Source organism: Aquarana catesbeiana, linkage group LG02 (genome assembly GCF_042186555.1).
Source record: "Aquarana catesbeiana isolate 2022-GZ linkage group LG02, ASM4218655v1, whole genome shotgun sequence".
Taxonomy (NCBI): Eukaryota; Metazoa; Chordata; class Amphibia; order Anura; family Ranidae; genus Aquarana; species Aquarana catesbeiana.
Window position 1 is genome coordinate 486,471,906 of NC_133325.1, and position 12,860 is coordinate 486,484,765.

Consider the following 12,860-nt stretch of genomic DNA (forward strand, 5'->3'; position numbering starts at 1 on the left):
ACAGCATTCCGCATGTCACACATAGGGCAGCCCATTTACTTATTTGATCTTCCCTATGCGCGTTTGTCGCCCAACAGAAGCGCCTACTCCTGTTTTGCCACAATTGCAGTGCGATTCTGTCGCTTGACAGTCGCATCAAAATTACATGATTTGGAATCGCAAGAAGAATGGAGGCAATTCCAAATCGGCAGTTGTGAATGGGGCCCAAGGCACTGTATTAGTGATCTTAAACAGTATGTAAACCCAACATTTCATATTCTTAATATGTGCCTGCTGTACCATGTACTTGTATGAGAAAATATCCTGTTCTCTTTGTATTGTTTCTTTTGTGTGAAATCTCTGTTGTTCCTGCCAGACCCTTTGCTATCCTATTAAAAACTGACCACACGAAGTATGAGAGCACAGCGTGGTCAGTTCTCCCACTATGCTGGGAACACAGCCTGCTCTCCTATGGTCAGACTTGTCCTGACACCCCCCTCCACATAGCCATTCACTGGAAAGTTCAGTGTGCTGCTGTTTCCTCCAGCTCCCTATGCAGCAGAGAACAGAGGGAATGTGATCGCTTATATAAAAAAAGGAGACAAAAGGCATTTAATTTTTCTTTTATATCTTTACACAAATGTTTTGCCTTTTATTTCTATTTTAAACTAAATGGGTTGTTTTACAAGGTGAGGTTTTATATATACTTTAGGTTCTGTGATGACGGTGTGAAGGACATTGCATGCACATATCACAGGCACAGCAGCTCTTTCATTTGAATGGAGATACACAGGGAAAGAACTTTTTTTTTTTAAATCTCACTGCACTGAATCACATGGTGCCACAGCAACTTTCGGTTTAATGCATACAAAATGGCATTGTGGTTGATGATGCTTGGGGGTACCATTAAGAATTAATGGAACCCATGCGCGCCTGTTAAAGAGCGATGCTTTTTGCCTGCAGGTTGGGAAAGCATGCGATTTTGCAAGCATTTCTGACCTGAGTGAATCTAGGCTAAGACATGATTAGGAACCCTTGTTTCAGCAGTAGGTCAATGGGGACTTTAAAGCCCCACTCCAGGCAAAAACTAATCTTTTACCATTCCACCCTTCTCTAACCCATCATCCTACTATACATTTTTTCCCCCTTACTTTGTACCTCCTCCAGGTCCCTATCCTTCGCCAGTTCCGGGTGGGGGGGATCGCTGATCCAGCACTGAAATGCCTCCCCTGAGCTTGCTGGTCTCCTGTGATAATGTCATCATCTTCCGGATCCTGAGAGAACCCTGCCACTGTACATCCCATAGGAATTATCCACATCATGCAGGCAGTGACATGGACCAGTGGCAGCTGGTGGTAATTCTTTGGGGGGGGGGGGGTTGGTCCGGCGTCTGATCGGAGCACTTACTCTATCTATGGCGGGCATCATGGGTGGATTCCCCATTCCCCTGCTCTCCTCCGTAGGCATCACGGCGGCTTATGCCTCTTCCCTCCTCCTCCTCTCTCCTCCTCAGTGGCAGTCAATTGGAAAGCTTCTCTTTTCAGCAAAAATGGGAAACAGGTCTCAGACCCACTTCCTGATTGGCCGGGAGGAGAATCAGTGTGAAAATAGCGAATATTCATTCGCTATTGTTACACAACTAGGTGGGCTCGGTTAGCAGTGCTCTGCGCTCCGAGTCCACTCTTTTTTGAAGCCTATTAGAGCCTCTGGCTCTAATCACGTACTTCAAAAAAACACCCCCCCCATTGGAATTTATGCATCTGGCATCCTGCATGGGGGCCAGACGCATGGATGGGGGTGGTGGTGCCCGTGCGCCCTTAATGGACGGGCTCCTGACACGGACACTTGAAGAAGGAACCTTCAAAGAAGTAAAAAGATGAGAATGTTCGGAGCTGCAGCATTATGTGGCCACCATTTAAAGCAGAACTAAATGTGAAAAACAAAAAAAAAATATTGCCAACGAGCAGGCCTTTTATTGCAGTAGGGTCATGCAATGTCCCTTCTACAATATAGTACACTTACCTATTTGTAATCCTCTATAGAATGTACACGCAGCTCAGTTTACATTCTGGCACACTTCTAGTGTGGTGGGATGATGTCATCCTGCACTGGCCAATCAAAACAAACGAAGGCACCAGGCACCAGGAAGAACCCAAAGAGAAGACGCCGGTGGCGGAGGGAGCTGGCGGGCATTAGACCATTGGAGCTAAGGTAAGTATATGTTTCTTTATTTCTGCTTTAATGTGGTTATAAAGGGTTAGGTTTTTTTTTTATACCTTCATGTATTCTTTGCATGAAGGAAAAAAAAACCTTCTGTGTGCCCCCCCAGCCCCCTAATACTTACTGAGCCCATCACGATCCAGCGATGTGCACGAGAGCCTCAGCTCTCCAGGGACTCCCCTTCCGCATTGGCTGAGACATTGGTTAGGAGCAGCGGTGGGGGACCCCAGAAGAGAAGGATTGGGGCTGCTCTGTGCAAAACCAATACACAGAGCAGGTAAGTATAACATGTTTGTTATTTTATTTTATTTTTTTTTAAACTTGCCTTTAATATCACTTTAAAATAAAAAAAAGAACATTTAGATAAGATTTATTTTTCTTTCCAGCGATCAACTGGGGGAGAACAATCCCAGAGTGGGGACGTGTGTCAGCCATGACACACTTTAACCAACACACATGATCTAAAAGTGTCTGGTCCTCACCAAAGCTACTTATGGTACTGATGGGACTGCCTGCAGACTTCTAGAGTACACAGCGCAGTTACAGGCATGGGAGAGAATGACTCACCTGCAGGAGTGACAAAAGTATATGAATGCAGGCTGATTACTAAAATGTGTAAATTATTCTTATTATTTACTAAACACCTTAAAAATGACTAATCGCTACTCACCACAAAAAAACAAAAAAAAAAAACATTCAATGTGGCGGGGTGTGTAACTTTTATATAGTGATTATAAAAAATAAGAACTGTATAGAGTACGTAAGCATTCTCGAATATAAATAAAAATGGCAATCTTTATTACAAGTATGACATTCCCTAAAAACAAGCAGTCACCTCCCCCCCAGGAAAAAACACAATTAAAATTAGACAAATTGTCATCAAATTCCCCCCAGGATTCACATACAAAACTATACCCTGTGCCACAGGGACGTGCGGTGAGGTCAGTGGCTGGTGAGGCACTGGCTAGTATCAGAGCCAGATACACACAGGATACATACACCGCGAACGTTAGAGCGAGAGCAGCAGTTCTAGCACTAGACCTCCTCTGTAACTCTAAACATGTAACCTGTAAAAAATTTTAAAGCGTCGCTTATGGAGATTTTTAAGTACTGAAGTTCGGTGCCATTCCACGAGTGTGCGCAATTTTAAAGCAAGATATGTTGGGTATCTATTTACGGTACGTAACATCATCTTTAATAGTATACAAAAAATTGGGCTAACTTTATTTATTTTTTATTTTTTTAAATTTCTGCATAAATACCGTTTAACATAAAAAGTTGCAACAACCACCATTTTATTCTCTAGGGTGTCTCCTAAAAATATGATATATAAATATAAGAGGAAACTGAAGGTGAGGCAGCACAACCATAAGGAGGCCGACATCAAGAAAGAGTAGAGAGCAGCCACCCTATTCCATCACATTCTGCAGCTGTTATCTCCCGACCTACTTCCCAAAGCTCAGCTGTCTGGGCCTTTTTCAGCACATCTGCAGCAGATAGCACTGTTGCTATCTGCAAACTGTGTCTCAGGCACATCAAACGTAGGAAAAACACCAGCCATTTGGGTACCACATGCTTAACAAGGCATTTAACGTCCAACCACTCAGCCCGTTGGCAAGAGCACCTAAAAGCCACACAAAAGGGGCACAAATCTGTCTCTCCTTCTCCTCCATACCCACTTCAGTCTTCCCCTGCTATACCGAGTCATTACCTCTCAGCAGCCTCCACTGACAGGGATGATGGTATAGCACAGGGTGTCCCAGGTCCTAGCAGAACATCTGCCAGCAGCACACCACCAGCTGTAGACTGTAGATGGCAAATTTCTCTACCCCATCTGCTGCAGCGGAAAAAAAAATACAGTCCCTGCCACCCACGTGCCCAGCGTCTAAATGCAAGCTTGTCAAAGCTGTTGGCTCTCAAACTTCTGCCTTTCAGCCTGGTGGATTCTGCTACCTGCCGTGAATTCGCACAATGTGCTGTACCACAATGGCAGGTTCCCAGTCGTAACTACTTTTCACGTAAGGCCGTTGCATCTCTCTACCATCACTTGGAAGGGAATGTTCTGTCATCGCTGGGCAAGGGAGTCAGCCGTAAAATCCACCTTACTGCTGACACATGGTCCAACAAGCATGGGCAGGGACAATATACTCCACAGCACACTGGGTAACGCTGCCTGCAACTCAAAAGGATGCAGGACAGGGCTCAGTGCTGCAGCTTGTTGTGCTCCCACATCTCCAAACAGCTGGTGGTGATGATGCCAGACCTGTGAGCTCTACCCCCTCCTCCTCCTCCACCACCTCCATGTCCTCATCTGCAGAATTGTCCTATCAACATCAGGTACCCCCTAATTGTTCAAAGGGCTATTCCCAGAGTCAGGCTAAAAGGTGCCATGCAGTGCTTCAGATGGTGTGTTTAGGGGACAGGAACCACACCGGAGCAGAGATTCTTGCAGCTCTGGAGGGACAGGCCCATACCACGCCAGCTGGAGCCAGGAATGGTGGTGTGTGATAATGGCTCAAACCTCCTGTCTGCCCTTAGACAGGGAAAGTTGACACATGTGCCATGCCTGGCACATGTCCTTAATTTGGTGGTGCAGCATTTCCTAAATACGTACCCAGGGTTGCAAGATGTGCTAAAGCTGGCCAGAAGAGTCTGTAGCCATTTCAGGTGGTCATACACAGCCAGTGCTCGGTTGGCTGAAATTCAGCAGGAAATCCCCCTGCCCGTAAACCGCCTGATTTGTGACATGCCCACCAGATGGAACTCAACTTTGTCAATGCTGCAGCGGCTATACATGCAGCAGAGGGCCGTCAATGAGTACCTGTGCGAATACTGCACGGCGAAAGACTCAGGCCGCTTCGGCTTTTTTTCCCCACCCCAATGGCTGATCATTAAGGATGTGAGCCGTGACAGTGCATGCATCAGTGACACAATCCCTGTTGTGTTCCTGCTGGAGCAGACTCTGCATAGCATTATGGACAGGGCATTGGAGGCAGAGCAGCAGGAGGAAGAGGAGGACTTCCTTTCCTCTCAAGGCCCACTTTATCCAGACACTATCCTTCCTATGTCACAGAACACAAAGGAGGAGAGAGGGGAGGAGGATAAGGAGGAGGATTCTGGCACTTTCATAGGCTTCGAAGAAGAGGAAGACATGCGTCAATTTGTAAGCGATGGATTTCCAACCCAACGACCCTTGGGACTAGTAAGTGGCTGGGACAAGGAAGTTCCAGATGCTGTCATCCTGACTGACCCCCGAGGAGTCTGCTTCTCAAGCCTCTGCAAATTTGAGGCGCATGGGCAACCTCATGCTTCAAAGCCTACGAAAGGACCCAAGAATACATGACATTAGGGAGAAGGATGATTACTGTTTGGCAACCCTCCTTGACCACCGTTATAAGGGGAAGGTCTCAGATAAAAGCTCTTGAGGGCACATTAAAGAGGATTTTATTGAACGTTTTTCCTGACTCCAGTAGGTTACAGTGTCGTGGAAAACGTAGTTTTGAGTCTTCTGTTGGTCAAGAGAGAAGCGTTGGAGAAGGCGTCTGCCAGGGCTGTCAGCTTACACATCCCATTGGCAGCGTCTGCAGCACATGGTGGACGATTACCTCGGGGCCAAAACAGAGACAGAGAGCTTTCCAGCTGACGATCCACTGACTTACTGGGTCATTAGAATAAACCACTGGCCAGAACTTGCCCAGTATGCTATTGAGTTGTTGGGCTGCCCTGCATCCAGTGTGTTTCCAGAACAGGCAATCAGTGCTGCAGGAGGTTTCGTTACTGATCATAGAACGCGTCTGTGCACAGACTCCATGGACCATTTGACTTTTATAAAAATTAATCAGTGCTGGATTACCAGCTATGAAGCCCCTTATGTCGATATCACTGATTAAGTCTTTTTGGGATGTGGAATCTCTGCAGGACTTCGAGGCTGGGACTTTCATGGGCACAATTAACACCCAAAGACCAATTTTTCAGCACCTGTTTGACAGGTGCATATCATTGCAATTTTTTACAGCAGGGCCAATTCTTGTTTTCATCAAGAGTACCTCTATAGGGTTACGGTGGGAAGGCGCCACCAACACCCAAAGACTAATTTATACGCACCTGTTACTTCTATACAAAGTCAAAGTGACACCAGAATGTATCCAAAAAATCTCTAATCTTGTTCCCAGTGCACTACATTGTGGCCTCATCATACACACTGGCTCCCCAGCTGTTGCTGAGCAAAATAAAAGCAGCTTGCAGGAAAAACTTTATAAATGCTGCAGCAGATTCTAGACATGGTACAGATCTGCCACTTTACAGGTAGACTAGGGGGACTCCCCAGGCACTATATTGGAAGGAATTTTTAATTTTTATACTTTCACTTTAAAAATAAAAAAATCACTGCTTATTTAAAAATGACATTTTTCACAAACTTTTTTTTTATTGATACATGTTCCCCTGGGCAGGACCTGGACCCCTATAACCATTGTATGTCCAATTACTTGCATTTAAGCCTTCAAAATGGGCACTTTTGATATTTGATGTTTGGGTCCCATTGACTTTAATGTGGTTTGTTATTTGGGTCGGAACTTTCACGGTGTTCGAAAGTTCTGGTGCAAACGAACAGGGGTCCGTTCGGCCCATCCCTAGTGACAAGTGGTTAATTACCGTAAGCAATATACAAATAACTTTTATATATTGTTTATAAGGTAATTTACTATATTTTCAAAAACTGTTCTCAAGCAGGTGGCTTAAGGGACAAATTACTGAAGTTTTTAAGTTATAACTTCCAACCAGTAGTTTCACTGTAAATATATAAATAATAAATTATTATGTTATAACATATAGCATATAAATATATTATTTAGCTTGAATAAAACAGTACATTTTCAGCAGGCAGCAGATTCTCATTCTCCCTCTTAGGCCCCTTTCACATGGGCATTCCATATGTCAGTTTTACATCCATCCGTTGACGGATGAAAAACGGACATACATGTATCTCTATGAGATAGCAGAAGTTAGTGGAAGATCATCCGCTGACATACGCTAACATGCGTCTCCACTAAGCTCCATCTTTTATGAAGGAAGAAAACTCAATTTTTCTTGTGTAAAAAAAACGGAACGGATGAAAAACTGATGTTAGCGGACAACCCGCAAGCAGCTGTTGTTCTGTTGCTGTCTTTCTCGGTTGTGTTGTCGCCCGCTGTCTGGCATCTGTTATATATAGCCATGGGGCGTGGCTATCCAATGATGTCACCCAGAGAGCACGCCCCCTGTGACGTCAAGGGCAAGCTCTCTGGGTGACTTCATTGGATAGCAAAGCCCCATGGCTATACAACAGATGCCAGACAGCGGACGAAAACACAAGGGAGGAAGACAGCAACAGAACAACAGCGGCTTTTTTTTTTTTAGCTGGTAACCGCTGGCGCGGAAGAAAACAGCGGCGGGAGGGACGGTGGCGCGAGAAGACGGCACCGGGAGAGACAGCGGCGGGAGAAGATGGCACCAGGAGAGATGTCGGCGGGGGAAGATAGCTCAGAGCTATTAATAAAGGACTTGTCAAAAACCGGCTCTTGGTTTTTTTTAACTTTAACTGCTTTTTTGGTGAATGGGTAGGGGTACGATGTACCCATTCACATAGGGGGGCTCGGGATCTGGGGGCCCCCTTGTTAAAGGAGGCTTTCAAATTCCAATAAGCCCCCCACCCGCAGACCCTGACAACCACTGGCCAGGGTTGTCGGGAAGAGGCCCTTGTCCCCATCAAAATGGGGGCAGGGTGCTTTGGGGTGGGGGGGTGCACAGAGCCGCCCCTGTCCCAAAGCACCCACCCCCCCATGTTAAAGGCATGTGGACTAGAATGGTTTAGGAGGTGGGGCGCTAACTCGTCCCCTCCCTTTCCTGACCTGCCGGGCTGCATGTTCGGATAAGGGTCTGGTATGGATTTTGGGGGGCCCCACGCCATTTTGTTTATTACATTCAGTTGTCAGCAGGGGCGGCTGGCTTCCTGGAACCCTCTTATTAGCAACCAGCTATCTACAATGTTTGAAGTTTAGTTCAGTTACTTTTTTTTTTTTTTTTTGTAAAAAAACAGATGTCAGCGGACATGAAAAAGGATGTAAAAATTGACATCCCTATCAGTTTCTGATCCTTGTTTTACAAAAAAAAAAAATGTGACTGAACTGAACTAAAAAACGGAACGCCCGTGTGAAACCAGCCTTAACAAGTGTTTAAAAAAAACATGAGATTATGGGTAAATCTTATACCCATAAACCCATGCTTTTTCCTTCTAGTTAAGAGGGCTGGGCTGGAAGGGAGTATGTGTCTTTTAGACACATGCCTCCTTCTATGACACCGCATTGAGAGGAGAGCCTCCACTGCAGCATTTTTATTGGACAGCTGGGGCTAATGGTGCTTTACCATTGGTCTATGACTCCAAGCTGTCCATTGAGCTCAGTGCTTCTGACAAGAAGTGAGAGGCACTGTGAGCTCATCCTCTCAGTCTGCTGCAAACAGAGTGTACCAGCTTGTATTTAAACTGGCCGCTCTGTATGTAGTTTAGTTTCTGACACAAGAAGCCCCGTATCCCCGGGCTATAGGTGGCAGGAGCCCCAAATTTTAACCAGTGGTGGGGTAGGACTTCAGCTACCTACCCCCCAAAATCAAAGCTCGATCGTTTTTCTTTTTTTTTTTTTTTAAGTTCATGGCATGCCTCACCTGCCTCCCCTGACTGCACATCCTTGCTGTGCCAGATAAATTACATTTAGATAATATCAGCATGCACGCAAATCATTGTTATAGGATTGGTAATCATGCAATACTCTAAGGTACTACAATGAACAAACATTAAGGAATGTATTAATTAAAAAAAAACACATAGCTGTTCATCCATGTAAATTAGTTCTGTGCAAATGGGGCAAAATCAGTTGTTCTCAGGCTATGTTCTCTGTAGACCAATTGTGTGAATGCAGAAAATAACACAATATGGCCACTAGATGGCCCTGAGCAGCATACTTATTTCCTCTGATAGTCAGCACCATCTAAAGGCAATAATAAGGTATTTTTCCTCAATTGCATATTCTCGAGTAAAGCCCGAGAACATTTGATTTTGTTCTATTCGCACAGAACATACTTACATGCAGTTTCAATGCACAAACAACTATGTAATTTTTTTAGAAATACACCCCTAAGTAGTGGCCAGCTATAAAATAAGCTAGAATACCATATAATCATGTTTCATCCTTAACAGATAATACAAAACATTGGTGGATTCAGTAGTCTCTTTCACATGGGATTAAAAAAACGCAGCATTTTTTACTGATTTGAAATTAGATGTATTGTTGTCTAAGGAACCATGCACACAGCTGAGTAAAGATCAGTAATACAGCATTAAGTACAGAGCAGTAAAACAAAAATAAATGTTTTTACATTTGAGTGCAGTAATTTACTTGCATACGCGTGTTCACTCGTCTATAAGCATGTTTACACAAGTATAAATTAGTATATTACAACACTGGCAATGAAGGAGAATTTTACTCGTCTATATACGCTCACGCACCTTTACTCGCCTATACTCAACAGTACTCAGGTCTTTGCACAGGTTTTTTTTACTCACAGACTTATGCCCCGTACACACGATCAGATTTTCCGACAACAAATGTTGGATGTGAGCTTGTTGTCGGAAAGTCCGACCATGTGTATGTTCCATAGAACATTTGTTGTCGAAATTTCCGCCAACAAATGTTTGAGAGCAGGTTCTCAAATTTTTCCGACAACAAAACTTGTTGTCGGAAATTCAGAGCGTGTGTACACAATTCCAACGCACAAAAGTCCACACATGCTCGGAATCAAGCAGAAGAGCCGCATAGGCCGTTGAACTTAATTTTTCTCGACTCGTACGTGTTGTACATCACCGCGTTCTTGACGTTTGGAATTTCCGACAACATTTGTTTGACCATGTGTATGCAAGACAAGTTTGAGCCAACATCCTTCGGAAAAAAATCCACGGTTTTGTTGTTGGAAAATCCTATCGTGTGTACAGGGCATTTCTGTCAACAAGTTCCTGAGTAAACATCAGTCTTCTGCACCCTGCAGACCATAAAATTCTGTCAGCTTAGCTACACTGTCCCAGGTAGATGACACCCAAGTGAAGTTATACCTACACGTTTTCTCTGCTCCAAGGGTGTGTGACCATCCCATGGCAGAACACTTTTTCAGTCCTGACAATGGTATTTGGGATCTGTAGGTCACTGTTCTTTTGGGTAATTTTAAGATGCAGAGGAAGAAAAAATGGGAAAAGGGAATATGCAGAAATTGAACACACTATATAGTGGCCTCAATAGGGACAAAGCCACAGCATGTGGCACTGTGACTAAGTTGACATCTTTGTGTACTTTACCATTTGGTCCCAGACAGACAAAAGGATGGACTACCATGACTACCATGTGCCTCTTTCACACCTCTGCTTATTTGCCTAGACTCATCTGTAAATGACTTCCTTGCCCCACTGACCTGTACCTTTCACTCTGCATCTAAGTTGAATCAACTTGTGTTCTTTGACATCTACTTCTCTTGTTTGATGTAAGTATGATATTGTAGTTGATTGTATGAAACCATACCTGAAGAAGAAAACTAAGGCCGGCCATACACAGAGCAAATTTCTTGATCACTCTATTCCACCCAACAACACAGACAGTGTTGATGCGGGAATCCCTCTTGCCAGGCCATTGTTTTCTCCCGGCAGGGGGGGCAGGGTGATTAAAGCCATCCCGGCCAGGAAAAGACAGTTGTAGCAAGGTCCCAGGCCTCCTTTAGTCTAATGAGAACCACCAGAGCCAGGAAGGGCTGACATCCTTCTGTACAGAGTGGGTTGCAAGGCATAGTGGGTGTAATATGTAAGGTAGATTCATGGGCGCCAGACACAGATTTATTTTCTCTTGAACAGAACAGTGGGAGAGAGGATTTAGGGCCAGGACACCCTTAGGTAGTGGCAATGTGAATTGGCAGACTCCAAGACTTCTACAGGTAGACAGCCATACAAGGAAAGGCATCCAGCAAGACACCACATCTGCATGTGCAGGAGCACTGTCTCCTATGGCAACAGTCTTAGAACAGTTCCTAACACAAATTGTAATGAAGTCCTTTACTTTTATACAATCACTTCTTGTAGACTCTCAGACCACTGAGCTCCCAGTCCCTCTCACTAAACTTGCGGATTTACTGCCACTGAATCCCGTGAGCTCTTCTATTCTTCTTACTTTAGTATCTTCTTCAAGCGTCTCCTCCGCTTCCCTGCTGGGTCTCTGGCTTGTCACTCCAGATACTCCTGAAGTGTCACCCCACTGACTGGGTCCCTGGCTTGACACCTGCTGAAGTTTCCCGATTCTTCACCGCCCCCTGTTGTTGAGAATACTGCTCCGGTACTTGCTTTAGCTACTCACTGTGGTCCCTGGTAACAAGGTGGTTGGCCCCTTAGTGACGACAGCTTCCGCTCTACCTCTGACCACGACAGATTCTCCGGCCGGCAGAACCGTCACTTTTGGTTGGACTGCAAGCCGCAATCCCAACCATTTGCTGCTCTCTTGCTGCTGGATAGGCCCGCAGACAGCCTAGCAGCCAGATGTGCCCAGAATAGGCTCAAACTCCGGCCTCGCAGCCTGGGCAGCACAACACACGTCCACCCATACAGCCATCCAGGTGACACAGAACACAGATTAGCTGACCTCACCCAATTATATAGGTTCTCCTAGCAGGCCAGGGGATTTAAGAAAACCCCTGCCCATTGGCTGAGATACCCCATATACTCCTAATCTGTCCTTGCTTTGCCCTTGTCTTATCTAATGTCACTAGGTACCCGGCCACCCAGAAGCAGAAGAGAAAAGTGCAGCAATCCCAGACTTAGGGGGAACTCAATTGATCCCAAACAATTGGCCAAGGCAAATACACCTGGCAGGTAAATTTAGGAGCAACCCTGCCTAGACATCAGGGTGCTACACAGTGATTATTGCTAGCGGCTATAGAAGGCACTAATGATAATCGCAAGTGAATTTGGAAGGCTGGTTGTACCCAAGTTGATCAATCCATCAACTTGGTACATTCAGCTTGCCCACACTTGGTTGGAACTGTGTATGACCTGCCTAAAGCTGTCCATACAAGGTTCAAAATTCAGCCAGTACACAAGGGAGCGTTCGAATTGCGATCTATGTATGGGCGGGGAGGATGTACAGAAGCTGATCTACCAATCAACTTCTGTACAATTGTCCTGTCAGAAGTCTCCCCACTGTCAGAATACAATGATTCAAGCTCAGTTCACACTGGATGTCGATGCGGCTCCCAGCAGGGGTCCTGTGTGTCCTGGTTCACCATTTCAGGTCCGATTTCAGCCAAAATTTTCAGCTGAATTCGGACCTGAAATGGACCAAAAGACGCACAGGGCTTCTGTGCAAATTCGCCCCGGAGCCGCAACAGAGATATGTGAACTGGCTCCATAGAGAGCCGGTCACAATCTCCTGCTATTGGGAATTGGATGTGGTGAACCATAGATGGTTCAAATCTCAGCAGGGGCTGGCCGAGATTCTAATCATCTATGGGCAAGCTGATTATACCCAAGTAGATCCATCAATCAACTTGGGTACAACCAGCATGTCAGATTTTCGGCATGTGATTATGCCAGTGGCTAT